This window comes from Melopsittacus undulatus, unplaced genomic scaffold (assembly GCF_012275295.1).
Source record: "Melopsittacus undulatus isolate bMelUnd1 unplaced genomic scaffold, bMelUnd1.mat.Z mat_scaffold_789_arrow_ctg1, whole genome shotgun sequence".
NCBI lineage: Eukaryota > Metazoa > Chordata > Aves > Psittaciformes > Psittaculidae > Melopsittacus > Melopsittacus undulatus.
In genome coordinates, this window is record NW_022994595.1 from 13,379 (window position 1) to 31,870 (window position 18,492).

Below are 18,492 nucleotides of genomic sequence, written 5' to 3' on the forward strand. Positions count from 1 at the left end.
GTATATATGCGATAACTGTACAGGAAAGCATGGTTAGAAGTACTTTTGTCAGTCAGGGTTTTCTGGAATTAGGGAATCTGCAAGTGAAAACCGACACCATAGAGCTGTTGCCATGCTTAGGCAAAATAATGGTTCATAAAATCTTGCTATGAGAAGAAATATTTTAGTAATGAACTCATAGGACAAAGCCTACTAAGCCGTATTACTTTGCGCAGTGGACTAAACATAGATATTTGGGGGTTTTTGAAAGTTCTTTAATGAAGTTGCCTGTGATTATCTTCTAGTGGAGAATTTGAAATAAGTATGTACATGTTGAAGGTACATGAGCTGTGTAGTGACTATCAACAGCTGTATTAACATTCCTAACCCAGAATTTTGAAGCCATATATTTTTGTTAGATTATGCGGGGCAGTATATTTGGGGGAAAATCTATAAAATGGTCTTTGTTAGAAGAGACTACTCTTAAAGCCTTTTCTTAAAATAACCTGGATTTGGGAGAAGAGATAAATTATATCTTGCAAACTGCATTCTGTCTTCTTCACTTGTTGTATTAGTGATTGGTTTCGTTAAAATATGTGGGCCAGGGAAATGTTGGGAAGGATGTGCTGTGCAACATCTTTGGAGACTGGCTTTGATGGTAGCTGATGCAGCTCTGCTATTAAAGGCTTTAACAATTTAGGCTCAGGTGAACTCTCCTACCATCTTCACATTATGGGCTTGCAGCTATTGTGTCATTAGAACTCATTGAACTGATGTATGCAGATGTTAGCAACCTTTCATGGAACCTCTTCCACTGGTCTTGTTTACATTTATGTATTATTCTAGTATTTGAGTGCTAAGATAAAGCTTAAAAATACTGTTCATAATAGCATTCTCTCAGCTTTGTTCAGACATTTAAACAAAAAGTTGCTGCTTTATTTCTTGTATTATTATAATCCTTTTGCAGACAAGCTTTATGCTTTTGAAAATGACATTTCTTTCATTGACTGAAGTTGGGTCTTAATATTTCCACTCTGTCACTATGTCATTCCTGGCTGACACGCTTCCTGTTATTCATGTCTTATTCTTCTTTTGAGAAGAGACAGCCAGATTGTGTAGTGGTTTTGTAATGGGCACAAACATCCCTTGTAGGCACAAGGATGAGATCACCTGGACTCTTTTAAAAAGTAACCAAAGCAGAATTGGAGCTAAGTCCAGGGAAAGTAGATGTATTTGCACAACTCATCTTTTCAGGTTTTTGAAATAGAAAATTAACACTTGATGAGATGTGAGTATGTCAAGTGCATAGTAATTTTATAGTAGGTTTAGTGTAAAAAGAAAGTTGCTTTTTCTCAACTACATAAACTTTATGGTAGATCCCAGTAAAATGGGTCATGACTTCTGTATGATAATGTGTATTTTATATGGTTATGGGTTCTGTTCTAGTAGATTAATAGCTGATAAGTAAGCGTTGCCTGTTCTTTCCATTTGTGTCCCAAGATTGACAGTGGACTGACAATGCATAACGTGTATTGGCAAATCTCAAGATATATAATAAAAAGTTAAAGAATGTAAAAGCAGTGTAACTGTGTTTCTCCTGGCATGTTTATGAACTGGAAAAAAATAAGCACAGAATAGCTAGATCTTTTTTGTTCACTAAATTTCAGTAAATTAGTTCTGCTTTGACTTCTGGCTTGGCTTTCTCTTCATGTTAGACATGGAACAGAACTAACATGATTAAAATCAGCTATAAGAATGTAAACTAAAGAAACTGAGCAGAGTACTTCTTAGTTTGTCTTTTTTTTTTTTAATAAATACATTAAACCTGTGAAAGAAAATACTTTTGTAAGTATCCTGAATGAATGTCGTCTTCCTCTCTCAGACTGCTTAAAGGCTAAGACAATGTTTACTTAAATACTAATTTGCTATAATCTGTGGTCATGAGTATGTTTATCCTTTCAGTGCATGTACAGCCTTATATACTGTGCTATTAATGGCTGTCTGGATTAGTAGCTAATCTGGAGATAGGAGGTCCACATTAGTATCAGCAGTTATTATATTGGTGTGTTTGTTAATGTGAATTATTTTATACGCTGCAGTAACTGAATGTTGTGCCATAGACAGTGCTATTCTAAACACTATAGAGGTGATCCATTTAGCCACTTTTCTGTGCTTTGCTTTCTGGGGAGTTAATGTCCAGAAATATGTCTAGATACAGTGTCAACATACCCAGACTTGGTTACAAACCAGTTTGACATAATTTACATTCTAAAAGTTGATATTGCACTCTGTATTTCTTCAGCTTGTAATAAGAGGTGACTTCTTTGGGTCTGTGTTATGAAAAACACTGCGATCCTGCTAGGAGTGCCAGAACTAAAAAATAACTAAACTCTGAAGTCAGAATATATCAAGGCAGATGACTGTGCTGGTGATAATGGTACTTGTGGACAAACAGAACATAAATTCTGTAAACTCCTTCAAGATCGCAAGCAAAAGTTAAAATACTGCTTTATTTAGTTCACAGTTTATTTTGTGGGGTGCACTGAGCTTAGATTGGGTTGTTGTTAATACTGTCTGTACCAGAGAATGCTTCTATTGTGGAACTGATGACTGCAGAGTGTACTCACATGCCTTTGCCTTTATACGTAGCTTTAAAGTTACTGATCAACACCCTGATAGGCCCTTTTCCGGATTTGCTAAAATATATGGTTTGTCCTGGTGAGCATTTTTTAAACAGATAGTCAGTGTTTTCTCTCATACTAGTGAAGGGTGTTAAAGGGGGAAAATAGCTTATATATACTCCATTTATAGCTACAGAAAACCAGTATTCACCCATTTATCTATTCTCTGAACTCTGCCAGTGAGGTACATAATCTTCTGTTTTGAGTTTGGCCACTGAAAATATTATGGTTGATGGTTTTAAACTTGTGAGGAGAAATGCCTGGGAAAGAAAGTTTAATGTAGCAAAAATGGATGCTACACAAACCAGTAAGGTATACAGGATGGATACGTTGGTTCCTGTTCACATCCCTCTTCAGAGGTACCCCATAGCATTGTTGCCCTCACTTTAGCCTGATGTGGCATGCATCTCATGAAACTGCTCGTTCTGCTTCCCCTTGATGGAAAATGGTTGGCAGGTGAGCATTCTCATCCTTCACGTAATTGTGCCTAGCTATGTAATGCAGCTCTACCCTGAATAAGTACTGCAGGAGAAATGTTGTCAGGTAATAAAAGCACTTGCATGTACTTCAAACAAGTTTTGAAGTCTTAAGATAAAAGCCAGTCTCATTTTTCTTGTTTCATAACTCTTGAAGTAAAAGAGAATGCTGTATTTTAATCTTGGTGGACAGCTCAGCCCCACACATCTGCTCACTCCCCTGCAGTGGGACAGAGAAGAGAATCAGAAGGGCAAAAGTGGTTTGAAATAAAGACAGATAGCTAAAACAAAAGCTATGCACACAAGCAAAGCAGAACAAATTCATTCATCACTGCCCATCAGCAGGCAGGTGTTCAGCCCATTTCCAGGACAGCAGAGCTCCATCACATGTAATGGTTACTTGAGAGGACAGACACTATAACTCTGACCATTCCCTCTTCCCTCTTTCTCCCAGTTTTACATGCTGAGCATGATGCCACATGGTGTGGAATATCCCTGTGATCAGTTGGGGTCAGCTGTCCTGGCTGTGTCCCCTCCCAGCCTCTTGTGCACCCCCAACCTGCTTGCTGGTGGGGCAGCATGAGAAACAGAACAAGGCCTTAATACTGTGTAAGCACTGTTCAGCAACAGCTAAATGTTTGGTTTCAAGTCCAAAACGTATCCCCACACCAGCATTGCCTTTTATGCTGTGACTATATTTGAATGGTGCTAGTATAATTTTACAAAGAGCCTTTATAGCAATGTATGCTCTTTGTATATTACAAAACCAGACTCCTGCAGGAGCTGAAGATCCATATTCTTAGAATCATGAAAACACTAATTCTCTGGCTATGCGTACCAAGCTGACGACCAGTGAAACATGAGTGTTTGGGATGAGTACTTTGTTCTACTGGGTCTTATTGGGCATGATGCCCATAATAATTGGTGTCTGTGTGTTCATTTGGAAGATTATGCACCATTATTATCTGTTAAGTGTTTCGTAAGTCTCAGTATCGAAGAAGGAAGACTAAATGTCTGTATAGGATCACTACGATGACATATGAGCTCCAGAAGGATGCAGGGATATACACCTGCTAGACCACTACAGGGCAGCATAGTTCAGGATTTATGAAATGACAGGAGAACCAGAGAACTCAAGTAGACTGGGCTTTCTCCTTGGGAAAACGTGTGGGATATAGTTTCTCTGAATTCATATCAGGTGCAGTCTGCTGTCAGGCACCAGATATGTGAACTGAAAATATCAAGAGTTTTCAGGCATCATCTGGAACCAGCCTCAGGCTGCAGTTGCTGTTGTGCTAGTCTTTCCATCTGGATTATGAGGCAGAGTAAAATGCCAGTTTTTTTCCAAATCTGGCATTCTACTCTGAAATCATGTTCTCCAGATCATGTTTGAAGCAAAGCATAAGTTGAGGAAATCAGATACTTGAATTAGTGAACAGCTGTAGTATGTATTATTTCTTAAAGTGAATAGCAGGAGTTTGCTAAGTTTACGTCATTGTCTTAGATGGGTATGTTTGCATGAAGTATAAAACAAATACTGAATTACAAAAGCAGCATGCACATGCAGTTTTATACAGATAGTATTGGTGTCCCACACTCTAAAAAGTAACTGCGGCAACCTTTGTCTTACAAACACAGCTTAAAAATTCTGTCCTAAAGTAGACCAGTCCAATTTCTGGTCCTACAGGCTCTATTTAAATACAAGGTGTCTTTTCCGCTGTGGAAACACTACTGGTTTTGCGCCTTTAATCATTATACTCAAAGCTAGCAACACCACCACCACCCCTTTTCCTGAAATTAGTAGCTTCTGTACATTTACGTGAATATCTGTCAAAGAGGTAAGGACAAAAGATGAAACTAATGTCCACATCTTACCTTCTTTTCAGTGCACCAAAGAAATGCTCTGTTAGTATTCAGCACTAACGCTAGATACAATTAAGTATTTCTTGAGTTTGTCTTTGTTCTTAGATATGTTTGTTTCAAGAGCTGGTAAAATAATCTTACACAGTCATAGCATTAATTCCATTAAACTCTGAGATATTTGTTAGGAAAATAGGATATTTGGAGATTTTAACATTTGGATTGGGTTTGGATTGGTTTACATATTGGTGTTGTAACAGTTTTGATGAATAAAATCCCTGTGACAAGAGCAGAAGAACTCATCGTAGCACTGAGGCTAGAGGAAGAGCACATGCTTTTCCTTACTTGTCCCTTCCAGATCAGTAATTGTAAGCAATTAATTACACCCTCTTCCTGGATCACAGATATTGATACCATATATGAACAGTCTTGTTAGTGTCAATTAGGAGTTACACTGATTCTAAACGGTACAGTAATAAGGGTTTAGTCTGGGCAGTAGGCAACTTCAAAAGTTAGTCTGCCTCCAGTTTTAAATGAGGGGAAAAAAAAAATACTCAAACCTACACAGAGAACTGATACTCATTCTGGAAATTCGTAGTGAATTTGTTACTAAGCTACATTAAAGCACCTCTCTATTGTCAAATAATCTAGCTGTAATTGGTCATTTTGATTTCCAAAAGTATGTACTTATTCAGCAATGGTAATTAGCCTATTGCAGTCAATCAAATACAACTTTCTAGGTGCTGTATTTTGAGGAGTGTGTCAGAGTATGTGTATTTAGTCATTGAAAATGGCAAGTATCCCTTTTGAGCATGTCCTGATAACATACTACTAAAATACAGCAGAGTTTTTCTTTTATATGTAGCAATTCTGCTGAGAGGAAGTTGGTTCATGTTTTCTGCATTAGATGTAGATCACTATGTAAGAGATGTCTCTTAATAGTGCCCAGTACAATTGTTCACCACCTGCCAACCGATACCCAGCCCAACCTGTTCAGCAATCTGCTCTTCCGGGTGACTATCCCCAGTTTATGTACTGGGCATGATGTGCTATGGTATGGAATACCCCTTTGGCTAGTTAGGGTCAGGTGTCCTGTCTCTGCTCCCTCTGCTTTCTTGTCCCCCTCCTCACTGGTAGAGCATGAGAGACTGACAAGTCCTTGATCAAGGTAACTGCTACTGATTAACAACTAAAACATCAGTGTTAGCAACATGGTTCTCAGACTAAAGCCAAAAAACAGCACTGCACCAGCTGCTAGGAAAAAAAAATAACTTACAACTGAAACCAGGACATTTACAGTATTTTATGTGGTCTTTCTGAATATTATTTTAACTCTCATTCAGGTTTTTGCTGAGATCTGCAATAGGCATTGCATCTTGTCATTCAGGGAATATGCAGTTTGTCTGTATGAATTCTTCACAGCGTCCATTAGTACAGTAGAAATCTTTGCTGTATTTAGTTATGCAAAATACTAATTTCTATGATACACATGAGAGTTTTTGTGCTTCTTGTAGTCTTTAGTTGTTAGCTATTGCAAATTATTTTACAAGTGTTTTTACTGAGTTTCTGTAAATTTTTAGTAGTCTTGGCATCTTTTAAATAGGGAAAATCTGCATAAATATAAAATAGTTTCCATGATGGAAGGAAAAGGATGGAAAGGTAATGTGAGCTTACACAGAAAAATAAGTGGTTGTCTCTCTCTGTAGTTAATATGCTCTTAATGTTTGTCAGAATCTCAGCTGTGGTTTGTGGAATTTCTCATGATGGTGTTTGCTTAATGGTTTCCCTCTCCTCCCCTTCATTCTTCTTCAAAAACAGGAGATTCTGGTGTCTGGGGCTTGAAAAAAAATTTTGCTTTGTTGGAAACTCTTGGAACGGTTGCAGAATGGGCCTGCCGGACAGTGTGGGACAACAGAAGAAGCCATTGGTCTTTCTGGAGAGGTACTGAACTTTAAAAAGCAAAAGCTTGTTATATTTGCTTTCTAGACAGAAAAAAAAATGAAATCTGTTATTTGCCAAATGTAATTTCACTAACAATGCTGTTGTTTCTTTCAGTATCTAGTATTAAGGCTTCACTTAATTGCTTGATAATTAAATGCCACTCTGTGCTGAATAAAGCAGAAAAGAAAAAGGTATTGCCAAGCATGCATACTCTTTTCCCCTTTTCTTGGGCTTTTAAGATTTCTAGAAAAGGTTATTCATTTCGATATTTTAGATACAGTGATTTAAGGACAGTTTTTCTGAAACTTAGAAACTCTTTTTAAAGACTTCCACTTCTGGAGTAGGTGGCTTTTATAGTCATTTGATATCACTATATCATGTGATGGTACTTAATTATCAAAAACTAGCTGCTTTAACTATTTCAGTGTTAAAAACCGGTATGCAAAAAATATCATGCTGTACCATTTTAGGAATAGATAACTGTCTGTCCTAAGTGCCTGTTTGTTCACTGGTGTTTTTTCTGCCTGTAACTTTAATCATAGAATCATAGAACAGTTTGGGTTGGAAAGGACCTTAAGATCATCTAGTTCCAACCCCCCTGCCATGGGCAGGAACACCTCACACTAAACCGTATCACCCAAGGCTTCATCCAACCTGGCCTTCAACACTGCCAGGGATGGAGCATTCACAACCTTCCTGGGCAAACCCATTTCCAGTACCTCACCAACCTAACAGTAAATAATTTCTTCCTTATATCCAATCTAAACCTCTGCTGTTTAAGTTTCAACCCATTACCCCCCTTGTCCTGTCACTACAGTCCCTAATGAATAGTCACTCCCCAGCATCCCTGTAGGCCCCCTTCAGATACTGGAAGGCTGCTATGAGGTCTCCATGCAGCCTTCTCCAGGCTGAACAGCCCCAACTTTCTCAGCCTGTCTTCATATGGGAGGTGCTCCAGTCCCCTGATCATCCTCGTCGCCCTCCTCTGGACTTGTTCTAACAGTACCATGTCCTTTTTATGTTGAGGACACCAGAACTGCACACAATACTCCAAGTGAGGTCTCACAAGAGCAGAGTAGAGGGGCAGGATCACCTCCTTCGACCTGCTGGTCACGCTCCTTTTGATGCAGCCCAGGATACCGGTTGGCTTTCTGAGCTGTAAACACAAACTGAAGCCGGCTCACATTCAGTTTCTCATCAACCAATATCCCCAGATCCTTCTCTGCAGGGCTACTCTGAATCTCTTCTCTGCCCAACCCATAGCTGTGCCTGGGATTGCTCTGATCCAGGTGTAGGACCTTGCCCTTGTCACGGTTAAACTTCATGAGGTTGGCATTAGCCCACCTTACAAGCATGTCAGGGTCCCTCTGGATGGCATTCCTTCCCTCCAGCGTTATCAATGGAACCACACAGCTTGGTGTCATCAGCAAACTTGCTGAGGGCACACTCAATCCCACTGTTCATGTCAGCGACAAAGATGTTAAACAAGACTGGTCCCAACACCGATCCCTGTGGGACACCACTTGTTACTGGTCTCCAGCTGAACATTGAACCATTGACCAGAACTCTTTGAGTGCGGTCATCCAGCCAGTTCTTTATACACTGAGTGGTCCACCTATCAAATTGATGTCTCTCCAATTTAGAGACAAGGATGTTGTGTGGGACAGTGTCTAATGCTTTGCACAAGTCCAGGTGGATGACATCAACTGCATCACCCCTGTCCATCAGTTCCGTAGCTCCATCATAGAACGCCACCAAATTGGTCAGGCAGGATTTCCCCTTAGTGAAACCATGTTGGCTGTCACCAACCACGTTGTGGTTTTTCATGTGCCCTAGCATGCCTTCCAGGAGAGTGTGCTCCAAGATTTTGCCAGGCACGGAGGTGAGACTGACTGGTCTGTAGTTCCCTGTGTCATCCATTTTCCCCTTCTTGAAAATGGGGGTTATATTTCCCTTTTTCCAGTTGTCAGGAACTTCACCTGACTGCCATGATTTTTCAAATATGATTTGCAGTGGCTTTGCAACTTCATTTGCCAGCTCCTTCAGGACCCCGCGGATGGATTTCATCAGGTCCCATGGACTTGTGCATATTCAGGTTCTTAAGATGGTCTCGAACCAGATCCTCATGTACAGTGGGCCCAAGGTCTAGATTTTCACAGTCCCTGCATCCGCCTTCCAAGACTTGTGTGGTGCCGTCAGAGCCTTTGGCAGTGAATGCCTTGTTCTGTAATGATTTCTTTGGAAGAAATTACTAGAGCCTGAATTATTTCATCCTCCAAACCTTTACAACTCTTTCACTGAAGTTTGGATTTGTAAAATCACTGTATAATTCTATAATAATTTATTGGAGTTGACTGTAAAGGAAACTGACTTTTTTTTTTAATATATTAAAAACTTAAAAGTCAAGTTTTCATAGTCCACGTATTTATTAGTGTGTAAATTTTAAAGTCTGTTTTCGGGTTTATATTGCTGGCCAGACATCTGATTTTCCTCAATTGTTTGGATTAAATGGTAACAACTTCAGCTTTGTCCTTTTTCCTTTTTGTCTGTTTTGTTAGAGTATCATTCGTTGTGATGAAGATGAAGCCCATGTTGCATCTGTGTATTGCACTGTTTGTGCCACTCACCTGTGTGCAGACTGCTCCCAGGTCACTCATTCTACAAAGACACTAGCAAAACACAGGCGTGTTCCTCTTGCTGATAAGCCCCATGAGAAGACTATGTGCTCCCAACACCAAGTGCATGCTATTGAGTTTGTTTGCTTAGAAGAGGGCTGCCAGGCGACTCCTCTTATGTGTTGTGTCTGCAAAGAATATGGGAAGCATCAAGGTCATAAGGTACTGCTAATAAGCTGTTTCTAGTTGTGCTTGCATAATTTTTGTTCAGTTAATGTACAAAAGAGTAACAAGAAAGAAGGGTAGATTCTTGATGTATTTTAGTAGAAGTAACTTCATTACTGTTCTTTTTCACTTTATTTCACATAACTGCCATGGTAGAATTGCAAGGAAAAAAAAAATGTTATTTCTAAAAACTAGAATAAGTTATTTATATATTAAGGTGGAGAGTCACTTTACCTGCTTCTATTCTGAACTCACAGCATTGAGTCACTAGTTCCAAAAGTTGTTTTCATCGTGCAGAAGCTAGGTTCACCCAGTATGGTGTAGTCTAACCACACTTCTTTTTTTATAATGATTATGGGTAAACAGGCAAAATAGGTACCTGTGTGATTGGTAGATTCTTTAGCCCCAACATAATTTGTAACTCCTGATTGCATTTTAAATTGCAAGATGTTTTTAACTTCTTACTTGCCTTTCGTGTATGTATATACACACACACTACTGTTCATATTCGCACACGCATAGATGTAATAAAATAGCAAGTATCATTAAAGAAGGCATTTATGACTGATCTTTGATACATTGCTTTTAATCAATAGCATTCTGTTTTGGAACCAGAAGCAAAACCAGATTCGTGCATCCATTTTAGACATGGCTCACTGTATAAGACATTCACAGAAGAGATCTCGGATTATTCCAGAAAATTGGTTGGAATTGTTCAGCATATAGAAGGAGGAGAGCAAATAGTTGAAGATGGGAGTTGGAATGGCCCATACTGAACACGTATGCTTTCTTTTTTTCCCTCTCCTTGCATGTGCAGAATAGTTGCTTTTTGTAATAATCAAGATAAGGAATTCCGTTGAAAATTAAACATAGGTTTTTATAAGTTATAAAAAACTTATAGGTTTATAAGACCTATAAGTCTTACAGGTTTTTCTAAGACAAGACATTAAGTTCTTATCTACCAAGCTGGTGTTGAAGCTTAAGCCAGCAGATAGAGGGGAAGCTGTAGTCCACTAAAATGAGTTTACGCTACATGAAAACAGGGAGGCAATAGGGAAAGCTTGGTAACTGCTAGTACAGTATTGAAGTACTGTGACAGATTGCATCTATTCTCAGGTGCTGTGAGGCTTTCTTCCCTGGTTAATTTTAGTAAGATGTGTATCATAGAATCATAGAATAGCGAGGGTTGGAAAGGACCCTCACGATCATCTAGTTCCAACCCTCCTGCCATGGGCAGGGATACCTCACACTAAACCATGCCACCCACAACTCTGTCCACCCTGGCCTTGAACACCACCAGGGATGGAGTATTCACAGCTTCCCTGGGCAACCCATTCCAGTGCCTCACGAACCTTACAAGTAAAGAATTTCTTCCTTTTATCCCAATCTAAACTTCTCCTGTTTAAGTTTTAACCTGTTACCCTTTGTCCTGTCCCTACAGTCCCTAATGAATAGTCCCTCCCCAGCATCATTGTGGGCCCCCTTCATATACTTGAAGGCTGCTATGAGGTCTCCACGCAGCCTTCTCCAGGCTGAACAGCTTCAACTTTCTCAGCTTGTCTTCATACATACCTTCATACATATCTTCATATGTAAATGGGTATCATACATACACATTTGTATGTGTGTACATACAAATAAGCTGCTTGATGATTGTAGTAACTTTTTGGACAATCTTTGGCTTAGGGTGGATAAGATTTTCTGTATAACTGAGACTTGAACTAGATGTAGCCAAGCAGATGTGAATGTAAGTTAGAAACTGGAATAGAATGAAAAATGTAATTCTGGAATCAACCAGTGTTCTTAATCCTCTGGATGTCCTGACTGCACCACTGTAGGTTCCAGGGAGTGCAGAGAACGCACGCTCATGTGTCCGAGCCTATTTTTCTGATCTTCATGAAACCCTTTGTCGTCAGGAAGAAATGGCTCTTAGTGTTGTTGATGCTCACGTGAGAGAGAAGTTGATTTGGCTTAGGCAACAGCAAGAAGACATGACCATCCTCTTGTCACAGGTTTCAACAGCTTGCCTCCATTGTGAGAAGACTTTACAACAGGTGGGTTGACTGTCAGCAATTGAGCTGTAACATATGGCAAGATATGTGAAACTTCAAATTGAGTCTAGGTTACAAATGGAAAGGTTAGATGGTATGCTGCATTTTTATTTCCATTAACAATGTTAAAAACAATAATCATATAACATGAGATTGAAGTATTCCTTTCAAGGGAGTGTTAGACAATGATAATAGGTACAAACCATTAAATTCTCTAGTTGCTGGAAGTCATGCTGTGGCATGATTCTCTTCTGTGGAGTAATTTCTGGTTCTTTGTGAGGTTAGTGGGAAGTAGAGATAAAACTGAAAAAAAAATCCCATACAAAACTTATGAGAAGCATCTTATAGTTGCAGATACCCACATAGGTGTTTGAAGGTAGCTATCATACTTGGCTGGTAGGAAAAATTGGTTTAGGACTAAATAATTTCCATAGCATTTTTAACACAAGTAATTCAAAATCTTAAATGTGTGTAAGAAGCTGGCTGTATAAGAACATCTGTTTGGTCCATTGTTCACTTCTGTTAGTGGATAGAAGCAAATAGCAAGAAGTAAATAGTATATGTAGCAAGCAGTAACTGAGTGTAAGAAATAACTTCATTAATGTGTTATTGATACCTTTTTAAATTTGTTTAGAGCTATTTTCTGGTTGCTTAGTCAGATGTACTTTTAACTATGCAATGTTCCTGTAATTAATGGATGGATATTAATCTTTCTGAGCTAAGTGTGTTGCTCTATGTTGCAAAACAGCTGCTCTGTTCCAGCTGTTGGAGTGACACATGAATGATAAATATACCATATGTATATATATCTTACTGCCTCTTATAAGTTATATTCTTATTCCTATACAAATAAGAGGGGTCAAAGAAGTTTTTTAAGACTGCAGAACTATTTAGTGTTTAGTAGTATTAAGGAAGAACAACAAGGCCTTCACATTTTTATTGAAGTTTTAAATAACTATTTTGTAAATGTAAGTTTTTAACTAGACTGTTTATACCTAAAATGCTTTATAGTTGTCATATTTACATTGTGTTTGGTTATTTTAAGTAAGTTTACTACAGGAAAGATACGCTTTTATTTTCTTCGTCTCTTTAGGATGACTGCAGAGTAGTATTGGCCAAACAAGAAATTACAGATTGCTAGAGACCTTACAGAAACAGCAGCAGCAGTTTACGGAACTTGCAGATCACATACAGCTGGATGCTAGCATACCTGTCACTTTTACAAAGGTATTCTTAGTCTTGTGAAAGGACAGCTCTCCACTTAATGAAGTGCCAAACGTAATTAAAAAGAGAACAGGAATAATATATGTTCATTGTGATGCTATATTTGTTGCATCTAATTTAAGCAGTTAGGTATCAGTTTGACCCACAGTGTCTTATCACATGATGAATGCGATCTGGTATTTGAGCAACAAACCATTGTGCTGTTATAATTAGTGTGAGAAACATTTTTTAACTACATAAGTAGCTTTGAGCATTAGCTGCTTTTATTTAAATATGTAAGGTAGTGCATTCTAGAAACACTGTTCTTTGAAAACATTTGAGATTTATCATGCATCTAACTTAGAGCATGCATTTATCATGCATCTAACTTGTTTATCTGTGCATTTTTTGTCTTGTTCTTGAGAACAACATAACTTCTACAATGTTTTATTATTTTAGTTCCTGAAAATTACACACCCATTTTTAAATGCAATAGTATTATTTTAACTTTTGGTTTATAGTACTAAAAATGATGTATTTCTTTAAATTTGTTAACTTGTTATTGGCTTATAGTTGCTATTCACTGGTAGTTTAGACACAGTACATCTAAGTTCTGGGAGTTTTTGTTGTTCCTTTAATATCATTTGAATACTACCCATTCTTTGAAAGGGATGAAATTTTTTGGAGTTTGATAATGTTGATACCTTTCATATAGGAGAGTAAAATAAGTTTGAAACTCTATAAGAACAAGAAATACTATGATTTATGTAGGGGTTTTTTGTTCTGAATGGGTGAAAGACAAATAGGGTCTATTATTCCGCAGTGAAACTGAGGATTTAACTGTTGCTGTTGAAGCTTTTACTATAAGGAAATAAGTGCTTCTATGGAGATGCTGTCCCAGTCATTCTTGATGTCAGAAATGCGATTTTCTTCCTGATAATTTTGTATATTTGAATTTCCACATGATAGCTGCTCTGTCAGATTAATAAATGCAACATTCTCACTATCTGCGCCTCCCTTCCCTACAGCAAAGACCAGAGTTAGTAGGGTCAGGAAGACTTCTCCTGCAAGCACACATTGTTCCATGGAATGAAGCAGCATTCACATTTCACAGATGGGAAATCACATTCTGTGTATTGAGAGTTGATTGATGCCTCCATCTCAGAAGGCTGAGTTAGAGAAGCATTTTGGATGTCAGGTTTGGCATTTAGGAACTGTTAATCTGACTCAGAAAGTTCTGATTGAGAATGTCTGAGCATTTGGAAAGAGAAGTGTTGCAGCCAGCTTAAGCTGTAATAGGAGATCTGAAATAGGTCATGCCTTGGGGGACCCAGAAGTCTTTAGTATGTCACTACACATCACCTTTCTTTAGAAAGAAATTGGGCTTCTATTGAATTTTATCCTGTGACAAATTGGTATTTTTATGAAATCTTCTTGAAGCCTAGATTTTGAATTTCAAAGGTGCCAAAGCAAATGTCATTTTTCACAAGACAGCAATGGCCGTGAAAAAGTAAAGTGAAAATAATTAATTCAGTATCTTACTTTTTATGTTTCCTCACTTCTGACTATTTTAAATTCTCATTCTACACAATGATTTTGGGGGTTTTTTTTGAATACTGCTGTGCTGATGGCTGCTGTTGTGACTTGTTGTGAGGCTTATACTTGAAAGGCCTGTGTCTGACAACAGATTTCAGACAGAAATAAAATCTTAAGATCAAACACTGTAAACTGTTACTATATCACTGTAGAGGTAAGTCTTAGGATGTCTCATGAGCTGAAGGCTGCATCCATTCTCAAATTAAGAAAGCATTTCAAACAGGACAAGATCAGAAGGACTTTCTATATCCAACAAAGGTTGTGGAGATTTAAGGAGGGGAGGGACAAATCCTTGTCACTGTTGAAAGTGAGTAGGTTTTATTCACATCTTTTGTTTCACTGCTGACATGAATAACATGGATAGTGTTGTTTCCTTCTCTTAAGTCATGAAGAGAAATGCCACATATAAGGCTCTGAATGAAGTATTTGGAGAATTCCAGGACAAGATGCTAAGTATTTTTTAAGAAATACGTTAGTATGTAATTATTTTTATCCCAGATGTAGTTTAATGTCTGGATTTTCCAAGAATAATTTGTTGTCACATAGCAGGATCATAGAATCATAGAATACTTAGGGTTGGAAAGGACCTTAAGATCATCTAGTTGTAACCCCCCTGCCATGGGCAGGAGCACCACACACTAAACGATGTCACGCAAGGCTCTGTCCAATCCTGCCTTGGAGCACTGCCAGGATGGAGCATTCCTTGGGCAGCCTGGTCCAGTACCTCACCACCCTCACAGTAAAGAACTTCTTCATTGTATCTAATCTAAACTTCCCCTGTTTAAGTTTCAACCTGTTACCCCTTGTCCTGTCACTGCAGTCCCTAATGAAGAGTCCCTCCCAGCATCCTTATAGGCCCCTTTCAGATACTGGAAGGCTGCTATGAGGTCTCCAAGCAGCCTGCTCTTCTCCAGGCTGAACAGCCCCAACTTTCTCAGCCTGTCTTCATACAGGAGGGTGCTCCAGTCCCTGAGTCATCCTCGTCGCCCTCCTCTGGACTTGTTCCAAACAGTTCCATGTCCTTTTTATGTTGAGGACACCAGAACTGCACACAGTACTCCCACTGGGGTCTCACGAGAGCAGAGTAGAGGGGCAGGATCACCACCTTTGACACTGCTGGTCATGCTGCTTTTGATGAAGCCCAGGATACGGTTGGCTTTCTGAGCTGTGAGCGCACACTGTTTCCTCAGCAGCTCCTTATTCCATTCAAGTAGGTCTCCTGGCCCTCCTGCTGCACTTCATCCTAGTTGGTACACAACATTCCTGAGCTTGTAGCAGGTGATCTTTTAATATCAACCAACAGTCATTGGGCCCCCCTGCCCTCTAGGGGCTACTAGTTGTCCCATGGAACCTTACTAAGCAGGTCCCTGGAGAGGCCAAAGTCTGCTCTCTTGCAGTCCAGGGCAGTGAGCTTACTGCACGCTCTTCTTACTGTCCTGAGGATCTTAAACTCGACCATCTCATGGTCGCTACACATCCAAGTCTGGCCTGGAACGTCACATTTCCAACGAGCCCTTCCCTGTTGGTGAGCACGAGGTCAAGCAGGGCACTTCTCCTTGTCAGCTCCTCTATTACTTGCAGAAGGAAGTTGTCTTCCACACAATCAAGGAACCTCCTGGATTGCTTGTGCCGGGCCTGTACCATCCCCTCCAGCAGATACCAGGATGGTTGAAGTCCCTCATGAGAAACAAGGGCCTGCAAGCGTGAGGGCTGTTCCTATCTGTGTGTAGAGTGCTTCATCCACAGTTTCCTCCTTGATCAGGCGGTCCTGTAACAGATCCCACAAGTATGTCTCCCATCGCTGTTCTCTTTTTAACCCTGACTCACAGACTCTCTGTTGACTGCTCACCTGTCCCCAGACAGAGTTACCATAATATCCAGCCTATCCCTAACTTAAATAGCAACTCCCCCTCCCCGGCCTGCTGGGCCTGTCTTTTCTAAAGAGCCTGTAACCTTCCATTCCAACCACTCCAGTCACAGGAGCCATCCCACCATGTTTCTGCGATACCTATTATATCATATCCCCGTAGATGTGCACACATCTCTAATTATTCATGTACTTATGATGGAAACTCTGGTATGTCATCAAGGTAGCATTTCTAAGTACTTCAGGGAGGAAGAGTAATCTTAGCATATGTTGTTTATTTTATAATTTACAGCTTTCTGCTTTGTACTAGTAATACAGCTTCATCACGTTAGCATTGGCTCATTCAGTACTCACAATATCTTGGTCTAAACTACAGGTAGGAAGTTGATTCTGTTTCATTGCCTCCAAGCCAGACCTGGGGTTTGTTTTGTTTTGTTTTCTTCAGTATTTCATATTACTGCTTAATGCCAATAATCTTGCTGTTATAATGTAGTAATGAATTGGAAGTGGGATTGAGGTGAGAGGCATAACAAAATGTAATTGGAAAAGCTACAAAACCACCAGAGTTCTCCAGTCAAAGAATTCTAATTGCTACAGACAGCTCCTCATGGATTTTTGAAATCCATCCACTTAATCACTTTACAAAATAGAATCATAGAATAAAACACGTTGGAAAGTAGTGACAAAATAAGTCACTATTTTATATCTTTATTTATTTTATATATTATAGATAACACTTAAGCATAAGGGTTGTCTAAGTTGAGTTTGCTAAAACTTGCTCCTGTTTTGTGTGTATGCTGTTTCCTCCAGGACAACAGGGTACATATTGGACCAAAAATGGAAATTCGGGTTGTAACTCTGGGATTAGATGGAGCTGGCAAAACAACTATTTTGTTTAAGTTAAAGCAAGATGAATTCATGCAGCCAATTCCAACAATAGGTTAGTAGCAACAATTTAGAAGTAATTATTTTTCTGAATGTTTGGCTAATCTTTAGAATTTGCTTATTTTATATTCATGCAAAACAAGACTGTAAAACTTCAATATTTTTATTGTAGGTTTTAATGTTGAAACAGTAGAATACAAGAATTTGAAGTTTACTATTTGGGATGTAGGAGGGAAACACAATTGAGGCCATTGTGGAAACATTATTATCTCAACACGCAAGGTGAGACTCATACAACTTTTAAAATGTATTTTGTCTTCTAGCTTGTATTTCAGAGCCACAAAGATTATTAATAGAAATAATTGTATAACTGTAGAAAATTGTTCACCTAATGCAAAGTACAGGTGCTGGATTCATGAGCTAAGAAGTTTTAATCCAGTTGGTCATAGTGTCTGCTACATGATAAAGGCACATTCTCCATAAATCCATCAGACAGTTCATGGAGCAAAACAAATTAGAATCTCTGTTAAACTGATTCTAGCCGACAGCAGGCAAAATGCAGTGTTCCAAAGTTTGCATAGTGAGAAGTAGTACTTTCCAGGTGTGAAATTTACATTGAACTTGAAATTAAAAATACTCAGCCTTTAGGAGCCTCTAGTTAGCAACTTAGAAAATAATCTACAAAGTTCTGTAACATTCTGACTTGGTATACAGTGCAATATTCTCATCATTGCCTAAATACAGATCTGAAAACACTGATCTGAATGGTCGCCAACTTAGAATAGAATCAATTGAATAGTTAGTGTGGAAAAGATCTTAAGATCATCTAGTTCCAACCCCCCTGCCATGGGCAGGGGAACATCCACACTAAAACCATGTCACCCAAGGCTTCATCCTTCTGTAAATTCTCCATAGTTCTGAATCAAAGAGGGTTCCTCTCATAGTTTATTTTAGAATTATCTGAAGACCTGGGAATGACCAATATCAATTTATGTGCTCCATTGTTCATGCATATTTCAGCCTTCATTTGCAACTTTACATTTTAAATTGTTCACCGTTTCAAACTTGAAAAAATTGTGTTTTGGGATCGTGTATCCTCTTAAAACTACTGTG

The 18,492-nt window shown here is 38.9% G+C and overlaps 1 pseudogene; it reads left to right on the forward strand.

Moving 5' to 3' along the window:
- Window positions 1–6,798: 6,798 nt before the first annotated feature.
- LOC117438930 (E3 ubiquitin-protein ligase TRIM23-like) lies at window positions 6,799–17,661 on the forward strand (annotated as a pseudogene).
- Window positions 17,662–18,492: the final 831 nt, after the last annotated feature.